The 25,477-nt window shown below is 37.7% G+C and overlaps 1 non-coding gene and 1 pseudogene across 1 annotated transcript; both read right to left on the reverse strand.

The window, feature by feature from the left end:
- Positions 1-1,744: 1,744 nt before the first annotated feature.
- On the reverse strand, positions 1,745-1,851 carry LOC111764396 (U6 spliceosomal RNA). The gene has a single exon (XR_002797017.1). It is a non-coding gene; the product is annotated as a U6 spliceosomal RNA (small nuclear RNA).
- Positions 1,852-8,470: 6,619 nt separating this feature from the next.
- Positions 8,471-9,876, reverse strand: LOC131275143 (heterogeneous nuclear ribonucleoprotein L pseudogene; annotated as a pseudogene).
- Positions 9,877-25,477: the final 15,601 nt, after the last annotated feature.

Consider the following 25,477-nt stretch of genomic DNA (forward strand, 5'->3'; position numbering starts at 1 on the left):
ATTCTCCCTGAATGCTGAAATCACTTCCCCTATTAATGCATTCAACCGATTGGCTAAAACATCACTCATTGCTGATGGCAATCTCCTTGGTTGCTTGTAGATGTAATCAGCCATCTATGCAATGAACTCACTGATGACTAAAGTCCATAAATGTCCTTTTATTACAATTAGCCAATTGCTTGCTCGACCAAATAACTGGGCATAATTACCTGGATTGGATGACACATTAGCCTAACTATTACAAGTATTATATATTTTTCTTTCATTTAGCTATTATGGTTGAATTGTGAGTAATTTTATATTTCTATTAATTTTGTAATAATTAATGTGCTTCTTTCATATGCTAATTGTTATCTTTTCACATGCTTTCTGTCCAGTTTTGTGTCTGCTTGATACATTTGCTCATTTTAAAAAATTGCTATTTTTAAATGATTTATAGGAGTTATATCTACATTATTCCTATTATATATTTCATTATTTTTTATATATTTAGATATGTATTCCCTCCATCTATGGCTTTCACAGATAAATAAATAAAAATATTTTCTTTATTTTTTTCTTTTTAGAGAAGTTGTGGGTTTACAGAATAATCATGGGGGATACCCATATACCACCTTATTATTAACAACTTGCATTTGTGTAGAACATTTGTTACTATGGATAAGAGCATATTTTTATAATATACTTTTAACTATAGCCCATGATTTAATTTAGGGTTCACTGTGTAATGTAGTTCCATGGATTTTTATTTTATTTTTATTGTGTTACCATCTATAAAATCTAACTTTCCCCTTTTAATCACATTCAGATACATACTTAATTGCTTTTATTTTATTTTAGTTTAGTTTAGTTTTTGTCTTTATTATTTTTTTAATTTTACATTAAAAAAATATGAGGTCCCCATATAACCCGCATCCCCCTCACCCCACTCCTCCCATAACAACAACCTCCTCCATCATCATGGGGCATTCATTGCACTTGGTGAATACATCTCTGAGCACTGCTGCACCACATGGTCAATGGTCCACATTATAGTTTACACTCTCCCCAAGTCCACCCAGTGGGCCATGGGAGGACATACAATGTCCAGTAACTGTCCCTGCGGTACTACCCAGGACAACTCCAAGTCCTGAAAATGCCCCCATATCACATCTCTTCTTCCCACTCCCTACCCTCAGCAGCTACCATGGCCACTTTCTCCACATCAGTGCTACATTTACTTCCATTACTAATCACAATAGTCCCAGAATAGAATATCAGTAAATCCACTCTAATCCATACTCTATTCCTCCATTCTGTGGACCCTGGGATGTTTATATCCACGCCACCTCTATATTGAGAAGGTGCTTAGATTCCACTCGGATGATGGATGCAATTCTCCAGCTTGCAGTTGCAGACACTCTTGGTTCCCTGGTGTGGTGGTTGACCTTTTTCACTTCCCTGTTAGCTGGCTGGGGTAAGTCCAATAAACCAGAGGCTAGGAGTTGCAAGTCTTTTGAGGCTCAGGGCCTGGCTATCACATGGACAGTCCAGAGATTCAGGTCCCCTGAATATATACTAAACCCCAGTGCCAACCACAGGTCCGGTAAAAGTAACAGGAGAGGCTTGGGAACAAAGATCACATCTGAGTCCAACTCCATCAGAATTACGTTATGCTACCATTACCACCGTCCATTACCAAAACATTTCCATCTCCTAAAAAGGAACTTTGTTCATTTTAAGTCTTAACTTCCAATTCCATATCAAAAATATGGAATGCTTCATGAATTTGCATGTCATTCTTGTACAGGGGCCATGCTAATTTTCTCTGTATCATTCCAATCTTAGTGTATGTACCACTGTAGCAAGAACTCATGTTACTGTTAATATTGTCTTTTGATTAAAAGAACTTTAATAAAGTCCAATTGAGCAATCTGAATTTCCTTTAGAGCTAATGCTTTTTCTGTCCTATTTGAGTTATTTTTGTCCATCAACAGGATCATGAAATTAATCTATGTTATCATCTAGACACACTTTTCTAACCTTTCACATTAAGGTCTAAAATTCATCAGGAAATGAATTTTTTTTTAATTTTAATTTTTAAACATTTTTATTTTGAAACTTTTAAACTTACAGGAAGTTACTAAAATAATGCATACCCCATTTAGAGAACTCCAAAATGCTCCTATCCCTGCAGATACTCAGATCCATCAATTTTAACAATTTGCCAGATTTACCATATCATTCTATCTATCAGTTTATCAAATCATCTGCTTATCTAGCCATCTATCTGCTACCCATCTGTATTAGTCAGTGTTCTCTAAGGAAACAGAATCAACATGAAATATCTGTTGATAGTAAAAAATTTTGTCAGAGTCTCTCACATGACTGTGGGGATGCACAAGTCCAGGTTCCACAGGCAGGCTGCAACCAGGCACTCCAATGAAATTCCAGTGAATGTCCTTGATGAGTTCCGGGAGACATTTGCTGTCCATAGATGAGCTGAGAAATTCTCACTCAATGCTGGAATCACCTCCTCTTTTAAGGCATTCAACTGACTGGATAAAGTGTCACTCATTGCTGATCACAATTGATTGGTGTAACTGTAATCAGCTATATAAGATTTACCACTGCAGGAAAGTCAATGGTGACTAAAGTCCATAAATGCCCTTGTATTACAATTAGCCCAATGCTTGCTTGACCAAACAACTGGGCACAATTACCTGGCCAAGTTGACACATTAGCCTAACCATCACATCATCTGTCTATCTATCAATCCATTTTCCGAACACTTGAGAGTAGGTTGTAGACAGCATGCTCCTTGAACAGTTAATACTACCATTTCCTATAAACAAAGATATTCACTTTTGTAACCACTTTAAATGCAATTACCAAGCTCTCAAAATTTAACACTGATATAAAACTTACAGTCTATGTTCCAGTTTTTTCATATATCCCAATTATGTCCCCTTGAGCCTTCCATCCTCCCTTCCCAGGATCATTTATTTCATTTAGTAGTTACTGTATTTTTAGTTGTTCTTTCTTTTCTTTTAATTGTGGGAACACATATACAGCATAAACTTTTCTAACTCAACCACTCCCAACCGCATCATTCAGCGAGATTACTCATATTTACAATGTTGTGGTCTCTTTACCATCTTCCATTACTAAAACTTTTTCATCTTCCCAAATAGAAACCCTATATCCATTATGTATTACCTCTCCATTCCTCCTCACCACCACACCTGGAAACCTGTACTCTAATTTCTGTCTATTTGAGCTTTCACTTTCCCTATTTTCTTTGTAGTTACCATGGGGTATAAGTTTCACATCTTCAGTACAAAAATCTCTCATTTGTTGAAATACCAGCAATGGTAAACTTAATGGTAAACTCAAACTGTTTTTTTTTTTTTAAATCCCTCCAACACCCTACCTTTATGTAGTTCTTTGTCATTAATTGGATGTTTACACATTATGACTCCTAACCCTTTTAGTCCAGATTGACATTGGTTTCATTAATACAGATCTCTCAAAAAGCTTGTTGGTCCAAGTGATCAGACAATAAGATTTTCCACAAGTCTTTCATGGATATCTGAATTTTCAATCCTGACTTACAAGTTCCAAGTTTATTTAATACTTCACATGGGCTACTAGGGGCTTGTATTCTGGAAGCTTGGAATTTCTGAAATCAGTCTGTGGTTTCTTTGTGCCCAACAATTCACTTATCACTTTATCCCTTTCCTCTTGCATTTTGTTATAACCTGCAAGAAGAAGTCAGGCCACATTCTCCACATTTATTTTGAAAATCTCCTGAGCTAAATGTCCAAACTCATCATTTTCAAATTCTTCCTTCCATCTAACACCAGGAGTCAATCTCTACAACACATTCTCTACAACATCAAAACAAGGATCACCTTTCCTCCAGTTTCCAATAATAGTTTCATCATTCCTTTCTAAGGCCTCACCTGAAATAATTTTAGGGTCCATATTCCTAACAACAGTGTCTTCAAAGCAATCTAGGCACTTTCCATCAGGCCTTACTCATTTATAAAATTTTTCCAGCATTTTTTGTAATTGCAATCAGCACAACCCCACTCTCCTGGTGCCAATTTCTGTATTAGTCTACCAAAGGAATGCTGATTACCAGGAATCTGTTGGCATTTACAAAGGGCATTTATTTGGGGTAAAGCTTATAGTTACAAGGCCATAAAAAGTCCAGCTCCAGGCACCATCAGAGGTGCTTTCTCACCAAAGTTTGTTGCCTTTTGTTGAAGTAAGATGGCTGCCAATCTCTGGCTGGTTTCTGTTTTCCCCTCTGGACTCAGCCTTTCATCTTGAGCTCCACGGGCCCAGCCTCTTGAGATTTCCTATATAAGTGACCTGTAATCCTCTCTATCCTGGAATAGGGCTTTGTTCTTTCCATGCCTCCTATATTAGTCTCTATTATTCCACTCTCTTCCCAATCTTAGTGGTAAGCTGTCAGACAAAATGACTATCTATCGTCAAGGTCTCGCTGTTTGTGCCTTCTCCTTTCTGTTACATGGCAAGATTAAAACTGACATAGCTCTCATTTTCTGTGTGTCTATTGGTGTGAGTTCACCAAGAGGGTTGGGATTCAACCTGAGTCATGGCTTACTGACGAGGTTGAATCAAAAAGCCCCCAAAGCACACCCACATTGATGAAATCTATGATAAGGTGGAAATGAGTAGTTGTGCAGTGAAGGAATATGACAAGGGTGTAGGGATTCTGTTGGGTTAGGTGGTCCAAACTTGACGGGGGCTAGGGTGCAGAGGATGAGTCAGATGGAACATAGAACTGGGGGTAGGGTTGGGAGAGGGAGCAGGTGAACACTGGGGATTGGTGGGTATGTGGTTGAAACTAAAATGTTGAGAAAACTCTTTTGACAATATGACAAGGAAGGGTCACTGGTTTAGGGTGTTGAATAGGGGCATTTGGCACAGGGCACACATGGGGCAGGCTTCTAGGGAGTATATGAGTGTTCATCCTGTCATAGTGTGTTATATCAGTGGGTGGAGACCCATATATTGAGCAGGAAAGTGTTGTACTCCCATCCTGGGGAGACCTGATATGTTCTCAGAAGGGAGGATCTCTCTCAAGGGCATGGGTGGTTCCTATTAGGGGAGGACAGACTAGTGTGTTAAGCCCTCAGCATTGTTGCAAATATGTATGAATCTTATCCTTCAAGCATTGAAGTCTGGTGGTCGCTGTGGACTCCAAGGGGAGGGGGAGAGAGGAATAGAATAGATGGAAGAGGGAATAGTTAGGGGGCAATGGAAGTGTTCTGTATGATCTTGCAATGATGAATAGAGGCCATTTTAAATTTCACCAAAAAGTTATAAAAGTGTACAGTCTAAAATGTAAACTATAATGTAACAGATACACCATCCATAGTTTAAAAAGATCATTGATAGGGAAGGGGGAAAGGGGGGAGGACAGTGGGTACATGGGAGTCTCCTATATTCTGTATGTGACTTTACTGAGACCCAAAACTTCCTTGAAGACAGAGAGAGAAAAAAAAAGTAAGACACTGAGGAAGAAATGGAAGAAATTGCCACTGTACATACAGGCCAACAGTTATTACAGCAATGAAAGGCAAAACTTCAAAAAATTTTTAAAATATTTTTCATGTTATAATACTTCAATTTTTTTACTTTATTTTATATTTAGTTTCTCTAGCTTATTATGTATTTTATTTCTTATGTTTAAACCTATCATTACTATCTCATTTCCTATTAATTGAATTTGGCTTCAATTTTGAAGAAATTTTGGATTTCAGAAGGGTTCAACTATGGCAAGGGAGGAGTATTGGTATGGAGTGTCAGTGATGGGAGATACAGGAGAGGAAGTTCACTTGGGCATACAGATAGGTATATAAATATATTCAGATATTCATGGGGTGTTGCCACGGTGGGTGGAGATTCACACAACAACTGAAAGAATACTGAATTCCCATCCTGGGGAGCTCTGCCACATTCTCTAATGCAGCAGCAACAATCCCTCATATATGGGGGCAGGGACCAGTGAAGGAGGGCGGTCCATTGATGGATCTTTGAAATTGACAACTATGCTTATGAGCCTTTTGCTTTTGAAATTTCAACTTAGCCTAGTGTTGTAGGGTGCCTGGGAGTTACCTCCTGAGAGCCTCCATGTTGCTCAGATGTGGCCACTCTCAAAGTCAAACTCAGCATGTAAATGCATTACCTTATCCCCAGCATGGGATATGACTCCTGGAGATGAGCTTCCCTGGCACCAAGGGATTACTACCAAGCACCAGCTAGTGATGCCACTAGAAAAAGACCTTGAATAAAAGGAGGGAACGGTAAAGACAAATGAGTTTATATGGCTAAGAGACTTCAAAGTAAGTCAGGAGGTAATCAGAGAGGTAATGCTTATGCACATCTCAGCAGGATCTCATAGACAGCCAAAGTAGATACTATTCCAGTTACTGGTGCTCCGGAGGGCTATGGAGACACCCATGTCCTACAGTCATGGCAGATAACTCCAGAGCTTGGTACCTTGCCAGTGGGCCCTACTTTGGTGTTTATGCTCCCGAGTGTGACAGAGTTGGACTCAGATGTGACTTCTCTACACATGCCTCTTCTGTCCCTTTTATTGAACCTATGATGCTGGAGTTGGTAGGCGTATGTCCAAAAGACTTGAATCTCTGGGATATCCATGTGCCAACCAGGCCCTGAGCCTCAGTGGAGTTGCAACACCTACTCTCCAATTCACTGGATTCACCCAGGACAACTTAAAAGGAGGTGAGGGTGGACAACCACCACACCAAGGAACTGAGAGTTTACAATTGCAAGCAAGAAAATCCCATCCATCAGTCATATGGGATCAAAGCCCCCTCTCAATTAGAGGTGGAGTGGGCATCACCATCCCAGAATCCTCAGGATTGGGGGATAAAATATGGACTAGAGGTGGTGGACTTGGCCCAGTGGTTAGGGCATCCATCTTCTACATGGGAGGTCTGCGGTTCAAACCCTGGGCCTCCTTGACCCGTGTGGAGCTGGCCTTTGCACAGTGCTGATGTGTGCAAGGAGTGCCGTTCCATGCAGGGGTGTCCCCCGTGTAGGGGAGCCCCATGCTCAAGGAGTGCGCCCCGTAAGGAGAGCCGCCCAGCGCAAAAGAAAGTGCAGCCTGCCCAGGAATGGTGCTGCACACATGGAGAGTTGACACAACAAGATGATGCAACAAAGGAAACACAGATTCCTGTGCCACTGACAACAGAAGAGGACAAAGAAGACGCAGCAAATAGACACACAGAACAGACAACTGGGGGGGAGAGGGGAGAGAAATGAATGAATGAATGAATGAATGAATCTTTAAAAAAATATGGACTAGAGTGGATTTACTGGTATTCTACTATAGACTTATTGTAATTCTAGCAATAGAAGAAATTATATCATTGATGTGGAGACAGTAGCCACTGGAGGAGCTGCAGTCAGGGAGAGGGGAAAAAAGGTATGATATAGGGACATTTTCAGGACTTGGAATTGTCCTGAATAACACTGCAAAGACAGATATAGGACATTATATATCCTGCCATAACCTACAGGATGGAGTGGGAGAGAGTGTAAACTACAATGTAGACTCTAATCCATGCTGTGTGGAAATGCTCCAAAATGTGTTCATCAATTGCAATGAATGTACCACACTAATGAAAGAAGTTTTTAATGTGGGAAAAGTGGGAAGAGTGGGGTGTATGTGTATCCCCTATATTTTTTTATGTAACATTTTATGTAATCTATGTATTTTTTAAAAATCAATAAAAAATATATTTAAGATAAACCCCCCAAAGCAATCTTAACAGGTAATCTACCCAAGGGCCTTTAGACTGAATTTAATACAATCAAGTGATATCACACCCAGAGGAATAGATTAGCTTAAAACATAATCTTTCTCTTTTTGAGATTAATAAATAATCTCAAACTGCCACTTCAACCATTTCTATCCTTTGGCATTCAAATGCCATATCTTATTTTTGTGTTTCTTTTTACCCCTTTGGTTACCCTTTCTGATATTCTTCAGTTCTCCACTCTCCTCCAAGACTTTCTCTCTTGCCTTTTCTTTGCTGGTTGCAGAACTCTCCTTAGTGTTTCCTGAAGAGTCAGATTCTTGTTTATGAAATCTCTTGGTTTCTATTTATCTGTGAATATTTTAAACTGGCCATCATTTTTTAATGTTTATTTTCCAAATAATTTTATTGACATGTGCCTTGTATACTTGGGCAGCAAAAATGTATGAACAGGGGGAAAAATCACATGTACAGTAGTCTTTAAAAAGTGAAGCAGAATCTTGGGAGCTATCAGTTCACCTCCCTCTCCTGACTTCCAGCATTTCTGTTATGGTTAAGCCACTAGTAACCTAGCATTGAAGAAAGGAATACAAGAACTTCTGAGAAACAAACAAAAAGCAGCATAAAGGAAAGAAAACTGTTTTCCTGCTCAAATGGAATTCTTCCTAGGCACCTAATTTTGAGGCATGCTGGGTGGTAGAGAAACACAACTTTAGGATGAAAGGGTATGGGCCATTTGGTTTTTTCATCTGGTAATGGTTCAGGAAGCCCAACGTCTCTAGGGTATCGATCTTGGATTCCTATTCTAGCAGCCCAGAGGAGCTATGCTCACTTTTGCCTGAGAGCACTTTTAGAGAAGATGGCCTCTTCACTCCCAGCTCACCACAGATCTCAAAGAAGTTCTCCTCAGTCACCTCCAGAGGGACATTGAAGAAGTGTAGCACATTGCTGGGGTGCTGGATGCAGTTCTTGGCTGCCTGCTCTGGGGTGGAGAACCAATTGTTCTTTGAACTGCTGATGTCTTTTTAACTGCAGGACCTGTCCTCCTGTCCATATGACCAACTGGGCATGATGGCTGTTTGCTTGCAGACACAGACATTCATCTTCTGCCTAACATGAAGTTGTTGAGGTGGATGATGGCCCAGTCTACAGCATAGTTATCAGCCATCTCCACCATGGCAGCCCCAGGTTGCTTTTCATGAATTTCACTTTTTCCACATTACCGTATAAGCAGAATACATTGAAGACTTGGTCACAGTTCATCTTAGATTGATTCAAGCCATAGACCATAAGCACAGAGCTGTCAGCATAAGGTCCATACTCAGGTGGTGGGGAAGGGGGTGGGGATGACCATATTGGGGGCCATAGTTGCTTGGACCTCAGCTCACCATCATTTTGGCATTAAAAAAATTGAAATATATCATACATATATAAACATACATAAACAGTAAGAGTATATAATAGTTGTGAACTTAAAAAACATAACACTATACAGGGACATCATACCTCACCCTACCAACAATACCTTCCATTATTGTGAAACAATTTTAACTAATGATTAAATAGCAACCTCGAAATATTACTGCCAACCCAAGCATCTTACATTTGGTGTATTTTACCCCAACTCACCCTATTATTATTATTATATCATTTATATATGAACATACATAAACAATAAATGTATAATAAAAGTTTTGAACTTACAAAGCAAACATGCATAGCATCATAAAGGGTCCCATACATCAACCCCCTACACCTTGCATTGTTGTGAGATATTTGTTACAAATGATGAAAGAATATTGTTAAAATCTTACTACTGATTATAGTCCTTATCTTACATTTGGTGTATTTTTCCCAAACTCACCCTATTATTATTTTTTAAATATATTTTTATGACAGAAGTTTTAAACTTACAAAACAGTCATGCACATGTGCAGGATTCCTATATAATACCCCGCTAGCAACACACCACACCATGATGGAACATTTGTTACAGATTATGAGATAATATTGTCAGACTATTACCAGGTCCACAGTGTACATCTGGCATACTTTTTCCATATTTCACCATTATCAACACAGTACATCTTTGACTTAGAGGCAAGAATATTGCATTATTACTGTTAACAACAGTCCATATATCACTCCAGTTGTATTTTTCCCATGCTTCTCCACATTCCCACCACCCTTCACCATCATTTTTGAAGGACAGTTTTGCTGGTTATAGAATTCTTGGGTGGCAGTATTTCTCTTTCAGTACTTTAATTACGTCATATCACTGTCTTCTTATCTTCATGGTTCTGAAAGAAATCTGCACTAAGTCTTAATGGGCATCTCTTATGTATGATATTTCACTTCTCCCTTGCTTCTTTCAGATTTTCTCTTTATCTTTGGCATTTGGCATTCTGAATATTATTTGTCTTGGAGTAGGTCTATTTGGATTTATTCTGATTGGAGTTGGAGTGCACTGTGCTTCCTGGACTTGTATATGCATGTCTTTCATGACAGTTGGGAAATTTTTGGCTATTATTTCCTTAAATACTCTTTCTGCCCCCTTTCCATTCTCCTCTCCTTCTCAAACTGTAATGACATGGATTTTAGTGTACTTCATGCTATCATTCAACTGCCTCAGACCCTGTTTAATTTTTTCCATTGTTTTCTCTCTCTATTCTGTCTTTTCCTTTTCAGTTGTTCTTTCCTTTTCATTACTGATTCCTTCTCTGATTTTAAATTTGCTGTTGTATGCCTCTGTTGCATTTTTAAATCTCATTAATTGTGTCTTTCATTCCCTTAAGCTCTGTTATTTTTTAATACAAGTTTTCAAATTTTTCTTTGTGCTTGCCCAGGGTCTCCTTAATGTCTTTTATTTCTGTAGCCATGTTATGAGTTCAACTCCATGATTTGATTTAGGAGATTTGTATGAACATCATTTATTAGTTATTTCAAGTCCTGTGTCTTGTTCTGTAGCTTTGATTTGTTCATTTGCCTTAGTCATATCTTCCTTTTTCTTAGTATGGCTTTTAATTTTTTGCTGATGTCTAGCCATCTGATTATAATGGTGAGTTTGCTCTGATGAGCAGTTTCTCCCTCTTACTGTTTACTGTTAAGTAGCTGTGTGCTACCACTTTTCTTTGATTCTTGGTTCAACTTGTTCTAGATCTTTAGGATTGTCTTTGTTTAACTGCTCATATCAGGGCTAAAAACCCAGTAATGAGGTGTAGACCAGTTTCCAAGGACCTTGTCAAAGGGCCAGTAAATATGCCAGATTGACTTTTGTTTTCCTTTCTCGTGTGCACTTTCCTGGTATGGCAACATATGGCATTCTTTGGCAGACCTCTCAGCTCAGACCCCAGACACTAGGGGAAATGCATTCACTGCAACCCCACTCAGGCACAAGGTGCAGAAGCAATGTCCTTGGAGGTAGGCCAAACCTAGCAAACAAACTTTCTCAGAATCTGCTCTCCTCCTTTGTCAAGTCACACCTTCCTTCACTTTGTCTTGTCAGCAACCAGTCCACGGAAGGTGTTTGAGAAGGCAGATATCTTTAGCTCCTTGCTGGCTCTGAGGGCAAACAATGTCACAGCTCCACCTGGCCTGTAAGTGTGTGAATGCAGCAGACCAAGCTTGCTGGCCAAAATCTGAATTTGCCATACAGTATCCCTCCTTCTCTCCTTTCTTGGGGAAGAATATCCCCCAATACCCTCAGTCCCTAGCTGCTGGCCAGGGGCTGGAAGACCAACTGTTGTTTGCTTCAAGGGGGCAGGGGCAACGGGCACCAGCATCTGCAGCTGCAGCTGCAGTTTTACTCCTGGATTTTTCCAGCCAGCTGAGATTCTTTTTCATCAAACCCTCTCTCTTCTGGGTGGTATCTAGCCTCCCCCTGGTGTCCTAAGCCCTAGAACAGTGTTGTGGACAGTTTCTGCCTTTCCTCTAGCTATTTTTCTGGGAAAGAAGTGAGCCCTCTGCCTCTCCAATCCTCTATCTTCCTGGAAGTCTATCAATTACTCTTTTTTTTTAAATACATGTATGTGTAGCTGCATTTATTTATTTAATTTTTTATTATCTTTTTTTAAAACATACATAGATCATACAAAATGTTACATTAAAAAATATAAGAGGTTCCCATATACTCAACTCCCCATGCCCCCACTCCTCCCACATCGGCAACTTCTTCCAGGGAAAAAGAGGTGTGATATTGGGGCATTTTCGGGACTTGGAGTTGCCCTCAATGATATTGCAGGGACATATGTAGGACATTATAAATCCTGTCATAACCCTCTGAATGGACTGGGAGAGAGTGTAAACTATAACATATACTATAATCCATGCTGCGTAGCCGTGCTCCAAAATGTACTATCAAATGCATTGAATATACCAATTACCCTTTTGATGGAGTAACATCCTTGAATCCTAGGAGCTGACAACAACAACAACAACAACAAAGGATGAAAAGGAAAAGAAATAAATACCTTCCCCAGTCTTTGCAAATTGACCTGTGGGAATGCTGTGCTTTAGAGCTATCCAGATATGTTGAGTTTAGAGAATAGATCCAGGCTCCTTGCAAGGCCATGCCTGTTAGGAGAGTCTTTGTTTTCCTGGGGGCTTTGGTATAACAATGCCTCCTTTGGAGGGAGCTTTGGGTTACCTGATGACTTTTGATCCTCTGCAAGGTCTGGAGACTAAAGGTATCTGCTTGACCTGTGAAAAGGGCTGGAGACTCAAGATCAGCCATGCAGGCAACACATGATCGAGGCCCAATAAAATCTCTGCGTAGCAAGACTTGGATCATCTTCTCTGGTCTGTGTACTCCATGTTGATTGCCACACTTTGATTCTCAGAAAATAATGTGTCCATGACTCCACAGAGAGAGGACAAAGGAATCTCCACGTTTGGTACCTTTCCTGGATTCTTTTTTCTTTTTTTAAAATTTATTTATTTTATTTATTTTTTATTTATTTCTCTCCCCAACCCTCCCCCCCCCCCCCCCCCCCCCCAAGTTGTCTGCTCTCTCTGTTCATTCGCTGTGTGTTCTTCTGTGACCGCTTCTATCCTTATCATCAGCACCGGGAGAATCTGTGTTTCTTTTTTTTATTGCTTCATCTTGTTGTGTCAGCTCTCCGTGTGTGTGTGGTGCCATTCTTGGGCAGGCTGCACTTTCTTTCATGCTGGGGGGCTCTCTTTATGCAGCACACTCCTTGTGTGTGGGCCTCCCCTATGTGAGAAACACCTCCCTGTGGCACAGCACTCCTTGCGCGCATCAGCACAGCGCTTGGGCCACTTCCACACGGATCAAGGAGGCCTGGGGTTTGAACCGCGGACCTCCCATATGGTAGGCGAATGCCCTATCCATTGGGCCTAGTCTGCTTCCTGGAATCTGGTCTATGTGCTTCTCCCCTTGGCTGATTTTAATCTCTGTTTTGTCCTGTAAAAATTCATAACTGTGAGTATTACAGCTTTCAGTGAACTGTGTGAGTCCTTCTAGAAATTTCTCAAAATTGATTATAGTTTTGTGAAAATCCCAAACATGCAATTGGTGTCAGAAGTGAGGACAGTCTTGTGTGGACTTTAGTGGTCCCTCTAAACTGTACAGTTGGCTAAATTCTCACAATCACAATGCCTAATATATTTACCATCTGTCCCTTAAAAAAGCACTTTGCTGTCTCCTGATTTAGAACATTGCCAGGCATAAAAATACATGTTAATTATTATTGTAAATCAGCTATTTTCTCCAAAATAATAATGAAGGCAGACCAGACTTTGTTATCCCTATTTACCTATCAGTAAAACGTGATTGCTATTTAGAAAATTCTCTATACATATGTATTTTTTAATTAATTCCACAGTAAAAGAGTATTTTGATTAGCATTGAATTTATTGGTACACTTTTATTTCTTTGTGGTCACAAACAAATTTACAGTATATCTTTTTGTAACCAAATAGGAGTAATTTTGACTAGCTGGAATAAATCTGTTTTGCATTGAATTAATGATTTATAGAGTCAATTGAAGGTTATGGAGTGGAGATTGATCTATGCTGCATAGATTTTTTTTCCCAAACAATCCTCTAAAATCAAGAACATTTATCTATGGTAAAAAGGCACTAAAAAATAAACTGTCGATTTCTTTTGTGCTGCTCTATATTAAACATAGAACTTTTGTTTTATTTAGAGTAGTGAATGTAAATGATTGCAGAGGGAATGGACTCTATCTACCTATCTGTCTATCTATTGGAAAGACATAGTCAATTGCTATCTAGGGCAAGAAGAAGAGAAGACTATTTCTTTCTACTTGACCATACTATGGAAGATGATAATCAAACAAAGCTTTTCTAACTCGTGAACTTCAGAAATTTTCCTTATGCTTTACATGGAAACAGCCTTTTAAGATTGTTCCCAAGATATGTTGGATCATAACCAATTTGGAGTTATCAGAAGCATTACTGTAATAATACCAATAATAAGTGCCACGATGAGTTATTAGGTATCTGTATTTACATGCAAGGGAGCATGTCTTAGTTTTTTTAAAACTAAACTTAGGGTTGTAATTATTATACATTATATATGAGTTAGCATTATGCCCAGATAGGACATTTTGCATATACTCAATAAATGTTTATTGAATAATAAATGATTTATATTGCATTATATGTAAGCATATCTAGATGAAAAAGTATTTAAGGAACTATATATGTCCACACTGATTCCAACATGATCAGAATATCACTATAATAAGGAGCATAGAAGTTACAACAGATGTCTTGCTGCTCCATGATACAGTAAGACACACTGAGGAGAGAACAGTAACAATGAAAAATAAAGAAAAACTGTAAGAAATAATACTGAAGAAGAATAATCAGTACTTGGTGATTAAGTCAATGTAGAGTAGAGTATATAATAGTCAATGACTACCTCACCCTCACTGTTGGTGGAAAATCATATTTAATAATAATACAAATAAAGGATTATTGAGGACTTGAGAATTATGGAGATCTCCAGAAAAATATAGGTACGATGAAGAATTGAGAGAGCCAAGCTGAAGTTTAGAATTGGGAAGGAAGGAGAAAAAGTGGTAAAATAGCAGACATGCTTGGGTTAAAATGAATAAAATAGTATATTGTTGGAGCCCAAGAAAATAATTTCAAGAAAGAGGAGATCCATACACTGATATGTTCAAAGTGACCTGGAGAAACAGTGCTACATTTGACTATTGGGACATCATTGACAATTTTGTTGACAGCTATTTTAGTAAAGCAACTAAGTGAAAATCTCACTATGCAGCTAGAGTTTGAATACATGGTAAGGAAATTTTGATTAGAACAAAATACACTTTTTATAATTGGGCTGTTTAATAAAATGGGTAGTAACTCAAGGTCATGGCATGAGAAGAAGAATTTTCTTTTTCAGGATCAAATACACCAAGCATGTTTGCCTACAGAAGATGGAAATAGCATAGAGGATGCTTTAGCAAGTACAAGAAATACAGAGAAAGCAAATGGAAAAGATTTAAAAGGGAGTCAAGGGTTTTAGCAATAATATGTTTCCTTGTCTCTCTCCTCAACTAATCTTCAAAGTTAAAGCTATTTAATCCTTATCCGTGGTTCAACCCATATCAGACTCTGAAATTCTCTTTAGAGAAGGCACAAATGGGAACACAAGGTCACCCTTAGAAGTATCAGGAGCTCTTTCCCCCTCTCAGTTACATCCATATACACTACTTCTTAGTCATAGCTAAGAATGAAAAATTGACAACAGAAATAAGTTTAGCTCGGAAAAATCTTCTGGAAGTTTATTTGACCTAATGAAGTACAACAGCATTATTAGAATTAACAATGTGATCTCCCAAGGGCAAGATTCCAGATTAAATTTTGATAAAGTTGTAGCATTCCTTCTTAGTTGTGGCCCCCTCAGATTAGCTTGCCCAATAATATTCCATGTTATGGAATAGAGGTATTATGAGGAACTAGTCTGCTGAAGTGTCTTACTCATCCATTTTGGGAGGTTTCACCATTGAGGATTTTATCTGGTGATCTTATCTTTGGTTAATTATTGGTGCTTTTGTATAAAACAACAGATAAATTGAAAAATAAACCCATCAAAAAATCAAACTATAAATAAAAAATGCATGGTTCTGATGTCTTTTTTTTTTTTTGTCAAAGAGATTTCTGTCAAGATCTGTGTCTCCAAATGCAGAAAACACAAAACTACATAGTTTCTAAGTATCTAAACTAAGCCTATCAGCTTAGAGTTCATTGCCATCACAAAGCTGAGATCGCAAAATAAGATGGAAGAAAACCCATGATGTGATGGAGGTGCAAAATATAAATGAGCAACCAAGCAAAGGAAAAAACACCAAGGGACTTGTAATATTTCTGCTGGCTGCAAAGCTATGTGTCGTCAGTCTTGGTAACTGGTATAGATATGCTGATCCATCAAAGCACATTATTTGGAGGAATGCCTTCATTTTTAATATGTGTTCTTTTCATGAAAAATCACCACATTGCATTCTTTCAACAATTTGACTGAAAGTTTTACTGATCTCTTTGGACCCTGAGTGAGAAGAGATTTTCTACACCAGGGATACCAGCTCGAATTGGGGTATCAGCAGTTGAAGGTGATAAGGAATAGTTACAGATCATCAAGGAATTCCCCAAGCTATTGGCATCAATCTTCCTTTTACTTTTTATCCTCCATTAGTTTTTATGACATTTTCTGACCAATTGGAAGGTTCATTTACTCCTTAAATTCACTTTTTCTTCTAAGTCATTTCAATAATAAGATGCTTAAAAAACAAATGGTGAAAGTACCATATCTATATGTTCTCCCAGCTTCCAACTGGGGAACAACTCGTTAGCTTGCTAGGCAGGAAGGTGATACAGTGGGCAGTATGATAGGGGCTGAGATATGGGGCGTTGGTTTTTATTGTTGCTATTTGTTTGTTTTCAGTACGTGCAAAATTATAGTATAAATATGAGACTTAGGAGCCAAACCAAATCAGAGCTATGGAACTAGAGGCACTGGTCTGTTTGTTGCCTGTTCAGGATGCAGCTGCAAGAACCCTTCCCAGGCTTGTATCCTTAAGTACAGACATCTTGGGCCTGGCTGACATTTTGAAGACAATGCATCCAAGTAGAACAGAAGCAAATTATTTAAATCAGAGGAGGTCTCAGAGCTATTCCACCTTCCTGATTCATTGTTTTCATTTTAAAAAGGGTGGGTTTAGAAGCATACTCAAGTTACAGTTTTAGGTTTCTATGATATCCTTTTCAGTTAGTGAATCTGACTCTTTTTTAATCTTGAAAATGAATGTAAGTTTGTTATTCCTCTTTTCAAAAACTTTTAAAAGGCAAACCTAATTCTCCATTGCAGGGATGAATAACTCAGAGATGACACTGGAAACCTTGCTAGGGGAACAGAGTTGGGGACCATCAGTATTTGGTAAGATTGTTTGGCTTAAACATAAGCCTTTGGCTAGAGCAGAGATCTCAGTGGTCATGAGGGGCCTCAGTTAGGAGCTCCCCTTACTCAGTTCTTGGTGCTTGCATTTATCACATGCAAGTCAGATGCTGCCATTTCAGAGCATAGACCATTGTGAAACTTATTTCCAGTGGGGAAACTCCAAATCTCTTAACAGGAGTACTCAAAAGACTTCTACTCATAGTCACATTGAACTTTGTCCACCCCAACCCCCAGTCAGTACCATATACACCTCAGGGATGCTATCCATGTTGATTCTTCTTGTTCAGTGTTCACTGACTGGGCCTTCTGCCAAAACATCTTGAGAACTTCTAGTGAATTTGCTCACCCCAATATTTTTAGTACCTCTCTACTTAAGTCTACATAAAAGGTAATAGCATGTGAGTTGAGTATCAATGCCCTTTTGCTGCTGATTCTACTCTAGTTTAAGGATCTGGGTTTGGGTCTTGCTGTATTTTTCTAAACCATTGCCCTGTGCTCCACTCCTTGCGTATTGATTAACTTTACACTTGGTTCCGCCCTTTCACCTTAAATAAATTCTTGTTAAAGTTACCAGTAAAGGGAGGAAGGAAAGGAAGTCAATTTTCAGAGTAGGTAATAATGATAGAAATCTTTATTCACAACTATATTCAGGACAAAAATCCATGATGTATTGTTATTTTTATAATTCTATAAATATTCCCTGTCTGCCTCAGTATTTCAAGGGAATTGTCTAAAAATTATAATTTGATTAAGTCATTCTCATTTTCATGGTGTTGACTTCTCATGGCTGGCCAATTTTAATGCAACTTACTTCCTATCCTTTAATTGCTCCCATAAAAGGAAACTATATATGGGATTCTGTGGGAAGACCCTTCCAGGTTCTGCTTGTGAAGCTGTGAACTTCAGGTTGACACTGAGACCATCTAGATCCAAATGATCCTTTCATAGTTGATAGAACATATATTTTCTCCCATTATAGCCCACAGCATAGGGATATTGAAGTAGGTAATATGGCAGCCACTTATTTCTCATGAATATATCACTTTCTAGCCTAAACTAGTTTCTGAAAAAAACATGTTTGAGGGCTATGTCAAAATACAATTCTGGTATTTATTTGAGGCTAAAATCATATAATGATACGTTTATAAAGAACAAAGAATGTGAGAGGCAGTATAGGTCAAACTTTTCACCTACCCTCCAAAAATCACTTTTAGAGTATTGTTATAAGATGGCCATCTAGCATTTGTTTATGTCTTTCACTTATTAATTTATTAAAAACAATATTTACTGATCACTACTAAATGCCAGGCAGTGTTCTAAACTGTTGGGATTATCAGTGAACAAAGCAGGTACAGATTTCTGCTGTTTTGAAGCTTGCATTCTAGTTGGTGGTAACAAACAATCGAAAATACATATAATAAAAGTTGAATAGTTTGGATGTAAGAAAACAATATACTATGGAAATCAAAGTATAGATAAAATATTGCTGGGCAAACAAGAGTGCTAGAGTCAGGGGGAAGGAACATAATACGGTTAAACAGTGTGGTCAGTGGAGGCCTAACTGAGCACAGAAATGCAAAGCCCAGAAGGAAGTGAGGCAATGAGCCCTGCCAATATCTGGGCAAACAGCCTTCCAAAGCTAATGGAATATCTGGGCTTGTTTTGAATGGATAACTCTGGCTGCTGTGTTGAGAATACACTGTTTTGGTGTCAGGGTAGATACAGGGAGACTTGTAAGGAGGCTTTGGCAGTAACCATGAGTGAGACCCCGTTGGCTGGGCCAGGGGTTGGGGTACGTGTGAGGAGTTGGGAACAGTGGGAGTGGTTAGAAGACATCATCATCTGGAAAGATTTTGAAGGTAGAGTTCTCAAGATATTCCAACAAATTGTATGAGGGGTGAGAAAATAGTGGCGAGATGGATAACTACAAGGTTTGTGAACTGAACAATCATTGCCATGTGTGAACATACTTTGGACATGGGCATTTTTGAAGTTCTAGGAAGCAGATTTTTTCATGAGAAAGTGTGTTTTTACATTTGGTGGTTCTCCTTGCTCCAAGTGTTTGTGCTTTCTTGAGCTCTTCATGCACTTTTCCTAGGTCTGGCTTCTGAGGCAATGAAAACTCTGTAAGACAGTATTTCATTTATTCCTCCTCCAAGCTAAACATTTCCATGTCCTATGAGGAACCCTCAGAGGAAAAATGTCCGAAACCCCTGAAGATAATGGTCCCTTCATTAATGTGTCAAAGTTCTGCTGGAGGACTATGAGGCTCATAATGGCCTGAGGTTCTCCAGAAATGATATGACCAAAATAGAGTTCAAGGAATCAATTCCTTTCTATTATTTCCATTCTCTCCTCTTTAAGGCAGACTAAATGGTGGCTATTTCTAGCAACATGGAGAAGATTTAGTTTATACTAGGCTGTTCTGGGTTGAAAGGTCAAGAGTTTAAAATCAGAACTTATTTAGCATGACTTTTTCCAATCCTCACATCATCGATGGAATTTATTTGTTTATTTAATGTAATTATGCTTAAGTAAATTTATTTTTTATCAAAGTAATTCTTTCCTACAGTTTAAAATTCAAACATTGCTTAAAAACTTATAGCAAACCCTAAATGCTTCTGTTTTGCTCCACTAAAACTAGTCATTGGAGGCAACCAGTTTATTTTATTTTAATTTTATTTCCTTTTTGTTTGTTTTATGATTTCTAGTTTTTGTTTGTTTTTATCTTTTTTTATTTTTCATTTTCTTATTTCAACTTCTAATTATCTTTGTGTCCTCTTCTTCAAAATATAGTTAACTAAAATAAGGTTATATGGCATTTTTGATGAGATTTTCAGCCATCTTATATGCCCTTCCTCTCATCAACCCCTAATAGTTACATCCTTAAAAATACATATTCAGTATTGTCATTAGTTTAACTCCATAAAAGTTGGGGATCACTGGGTCTGGTATTTGTTAGTTTCATATTATTTATTGAACTTTTTTTTTTCTTTGTAATTAATTTTTACTAGTTTTTTTGGTTGATTTTCTGGCAAAGTCTTCACATCTCTTTTCCCAACTCTGAAAACCACTTTTCCATCTTGTCAGATAATCCATCTGATCAATTACTCTTTCCTGAGCCTCCTTCCTAGAGCCTTCTGTCCAACTTCCTCAAACTGGCATTTTGCCCACTCGACCCCCACCCTGCTGCTCTTTTCTTATCCTCATCCTAGGATTCCCCTTGTCTCACTCCTGAGTAGGATCCCCTCTTTCCTGAATCCCATTTTCTTCATTTTCCTTGGTTTACTTCTTTGCTTGAGTGGAGCATATCTTCAAGGGGTTTCCTAAAAACAGAGTTTAAGCAATACATTTTTTCAGTGTTTGCATGCTTGAGAACTATTTTACTAAGCCAATAGTAAATTTGGTTAGGGATGGAATTCTTTGATGGACTTCATTTCCCCTCACAATGTTGTGTTTTGTGTTCTGAGAACTCTGAGGTTGCTGTGAGGATGACTCAGGCTATCACTGTCTTTGGTCTTGCATATGTGATCAATAATTTGAAATTGAAGCTTTGTGAACTTACATTTATATAGAGCATACTGTCATTTCATAACATTCTTCAAATTTTATTTTTCTATCATATTGCTATCTCACTTTCTTTTTCCCTGTTCTTCTCAGATAATTCACTTGACCTTAAGCTCTAAAATTTTACTGAATTTTACTTTTGGAACTTTTTATTAAGTATAGTGAAGCACATATAGCATAAGTTTACAACTTGAGCACACGAATCTCCAGATCAAGAAACAGAACATTATCAATACCTTAGAAACTAATCTTGTGTTCCCTTCCAATTCCATATCACCTGCTGTACCCTCCCAACTTTATCTTAGTCCTCACTTCTAACAGCAGAGAGTAGTTTTATCCTATTTTATTATTTGGTTTGTTATACACACACACTTTTCACTTTTCATGCCCAGGCATGAAAGTTAGTTAGATAGGTAGATAGATAGATAGATAGATAGACATAAACAAAGACATTTATTCATACATACATTCTATTGTTGGTGAGCATTTGGATAAGACCAAATTACTTTTGATTAATAAAAATAGTGCAGTTCTGAAATTCTAGAATATGTTTTGGTGAGTATTGTTACCCTAGGCATTGCAACATAATATAAATAACAATATTATTTTTAATAAATCCAGAATCAATAAAACTAAACTACCTATATGGATATTATATATATATATATATATATATATATATATATATATATATATATATAATTTTTAGACATGGGGATGAAGAGCCATAGGTTAAATACATTGGGAAAGAGGCATGGGAATTGGATCAGGCAAGCAGAAGCCTAGTGGTATTGATGTTATTTGTAAAGTTTTGGTTATTAACTTGACTGGAGGATTTTCAGATGTTCACTGTATTATTTTGCTTCATCATACACATACGTGATGCCTCTTTTTTGAGTATCGAATAATATGTAAAATAAAATAAAATTTGATCTCCGTTGCAGGTCATTCTGTTACTCATGCAGAACTTGAATGCCATGTATTACAGTAATTTTCTGAGAACAGCTTATTCTCAAGTGAATCAGAAAACCTGGATCACATTTTATTCTTGAGGAGCTGGCTTCTTAGTCTTGAATATACACCTCCTAATCTTTCCCGTTACGTGAAGACTTCCTTGTATTTCCTCCTTTTGTGAGTAATAATAGACTTTTTCTCACTAGTTATATGCCTGAGCCTTCTTTACTGTAGATCATAGGATGGTGCAACCTCATATTATCTGGAAGAACACTCTATGAAAAAGCTCCTGTAGCATCTAACTTGAAGCAACTTTATAATTTCTCTCTATCTCATCACCTTTTCCCTTTCTTTAACCCTAATTTATTTTCCTCCATACACTTGGAATTCTTGATAGTGTTCCTGGAATTAAAGCCCCCTCTCTCCCTGGTTGATTTAAATGAGGAAATACTATCATCTTGCTGCCAAAAGACAAGCCAAAGTCCAGAGGGAGGCCAGTGAAATGGACTTGCAGCCCTAAACCACTCTGGGTGTCCTTCCATCTTTAGATTTCAGGTGTGTATTACTCAGCCAAAAAGGTGCTGATACAAATACTGGAAATCTGGCTTTTATAGAGTTTTTATTTGGGGTAGAAGCTTATAGTCATAAGGTCAGAAAGGGTAACTTACTTCCCTCATCAAAGTCTGTTGTCACATGTTGGAGCAAGATGGCTGCCAACATCTTGAGGGTTCAGACTTCCTCTTCCTCTTAAGGCTTGGTGGTCCCAGCTTCTTCCAATCTCAACTATAGGTTTGCATAAGGCTTGTCTCTCTTTCTGGGACTCATCTCTTTCTGGGCTCAGCTGCTCAATTCTCTCCATCAGGCCAGCTGTAAATCATCAGGCAAATGACTTGGCTCTCTCCCTGGGGCTTCAGTGTTAAAATTCAACTTTCTGTTTTCCTTCTCAGTATGTTTACTACCCTGTCTTTGATTGAGCATCCATTTGTGTAGCCAACAAAGGGGTGGGGGAGGATGGGGACTCAAACTGAGTCGCCTAACAAAGTGGTTAAATAAAATTCCTAATCTCGATTTAATAAAGTAAAAGTGAAACCTCTGAATCTAATACAATCTAATATGCCCAGAGGAAAAGACCAGTTTACAAATACAATCCAAAATCTATTTGGGGGATAATAAACAATACCTAAACATTCACAAGGCGTGAGTCAAATTTCTCCTTATTTTTAAAGCTTGTTCAAGTTAAGAATACTGAATTTGTATAACATAAAAATTCTAATTAATGCAACATCTAAGAACAATTGTCTCTGATAAAAGTATAGAAAATACCTCTTAAGGGTCAATAATATGGGGGTATAAAACATATGGCATTTTTCTTTTTGGAGTAATGAAAATATTTAAAAACTGATTGTGGTAATGAATGCACAACTCTGATTATACTGAGAGCCATTGATTGTACACTTTGGATGGACTGTATGGTATGTGAAAAGCAAGGAGACCAGCTTGAACTTGCAGGAAATTAATTAATACACTCCACAGATAGAGCTGAATTTAAATGAATGCCCCTCAGGACATTGAAAGTTTTCTCAATTCCTTAGGTCTTTTAATGAAGTTACAGTCTGTTCGAATTCCTCTGATATTTTTCATTAGTAATTACTGAAACATCATAATTATTTCTTAATGCTTATCATGTATTTTCCACTTCACTTTGTCTCACTCACATTATTCACTTTGTTTCCATCTGTGTATGTTTACTTTTTCATAATATGATTTAATTTTTCAAAAGCTTTCTTAACTTTCAAAATGAAAATGAGAATCTGTAATGTATAATTTAAGTGGCTTAAAAATGAGTCCTTTTGGGTTGTAATACAGAAGTGACTAGTCATAACTGAAAATAATTTTGGAATCTCTGAATGCAAGCTTATTTTCTTCTGAAAAACAGTGTTTAGATATGCCTGGTGAGGTTCCACCTCACCATTCAAAATGTTTGCCTTGGAGAGGGAGTGAGGGCAGGAGGGAAATGGGTGTGACTATAAAAGAGGAACACATAGATCCTTGAGATGATGGAATGTTCTGTATCTTGATTGTATTAATGTCAATATTTTAGTTGTGTTATCATATGATAGTTTTGTAAGATGGTACCAAATGGGGGAAGTAGTGAAAGGATATATAGATCTCTAAGTTTTATTTCTTATATGTACATGAATCTACAATGTCTCACAATAAAACTTAATTTTTAAAAAATGTTTGTCTTGGATTTGAATATGTTTTTATATCTCAGTTAATTTGCATACAAATTCCATTTCCACCCCAATCCAAAGCCCTGCCATTTTTCTGTCTGCAACCCACAGATGGTAACACTGTCAACTTCTGATTTTCAAGCTTAGTTCCTGTCCCCAAAGGCAGTGTAAGCATTTTTGTGCTTGAGAAAATAGAGTCCTAGTTTAAAGTTTCTCTTGCTTTTCTCATTTGCACATTTCCTATCTTCCTTTTATCTCATTCTCTCACACATCATGCAAAAAATCAAACTATTTCGACATTCAAATTTAAGTACTGCATTTGCCAATAAGACTTTGAAAATAAAATGCTCTCAAAATGCTGGATATTTTATAATCATAAATTTGTTCATTCCCATCATTCCCAAGGGGATAGAGCACATATTATTATTCCATTAAGGAAATGAAGACTCTCTGAGCCAAGTAATCCTCTCTTTAGCTCTCTCCTCCCATTCCCATGTTTTAAAACTTACTCTACATAAATGGTTCTCAAATATTGTTAGACAGAACCTTGGGATATGCAGAGAGCTTCTGAAGATTTTGTCTCATTCCCTTCCAATTTCTGACAGCTCCTTAGGCTTTCCTTGCTTTTCATGACCTACATGCATTTATCTAGTACCATTCAGCTATTTTATAAAATTTCTCTCCATATGTGTTTGCCTGATACTTTCTCATATGTGGACTGAGGTCATCCATTTTTGACAAGGCCATCACAGAAGGTACTTTGTTCCCCTCTGTGCATCATACTGAGAATGCATGATGTCAAGGTGTCATGACTGGTGATTACTTAAAGTGGTGAGTATCAGTTTTCTCTACAGTAAAGTTACTATTATAGTCTTTGTTGTCAATATTCTTGGAGATTTATGCAAATATCCTGTTTCTTCTTAGGCTTTCATCCACTATTTTAGCTTCCATCATTAGATCTTGTTTGCAATTATTATTACTATCGTCTAATGGTGATTTTGTATCTTCCTCATTGCTTCTACATGTTTAAACTAGATTCTTCCATAAAGAAGAGTTGTCCTTATTCCCAATTTGTTTATTTACTTAAATTTGGACTCCTGGGTATTTATTTTATTCTATAGGTTATAATCTACTATAATCATTATTTATTTCTTTGTTTCCAAATTGTCCTACCTTTGACTATTGAGATTTCCTTTCTGTTGGTCCCCTGTTTCAACATGCTCCCATTCTTTTTCAAGCCCTTCCTTATTTTTCTGGCATGACAAAATGTTTCAAATTTATCTTGTATTTTCTCAGTCCCAGAACTGGGATCAAGCACTTCCTCAAAGAGATCTGTTTCCCTTTGCTGGAAAATGGTATTTAGAAACCAATATCTGTGCACTAGCTGTGCTCATTACTCCTGGGATGTCCTTATTTGTAGGTCCTCTCACAGAGCCAGGAGATCTATGCATATTTGATGATCC

The sequence above is a fragment of the Dasypus novemcinctus genome, chromosome 21, assembly GCF_030445035.2.
Source record: "Dasypus novemcinctus isolate mDasNov1 chromosome 21, mDasNov1.1.hap2, whole genome shotgun sequence".
In the NCBI taxonomy this organism is placed as follows: domain Eukaryota; kingdom Metazoa; phylum Chordata; class Mammalia; order Cingulata; family Dasypodidae; genus Dasypus; species Dasypus novemcinctus.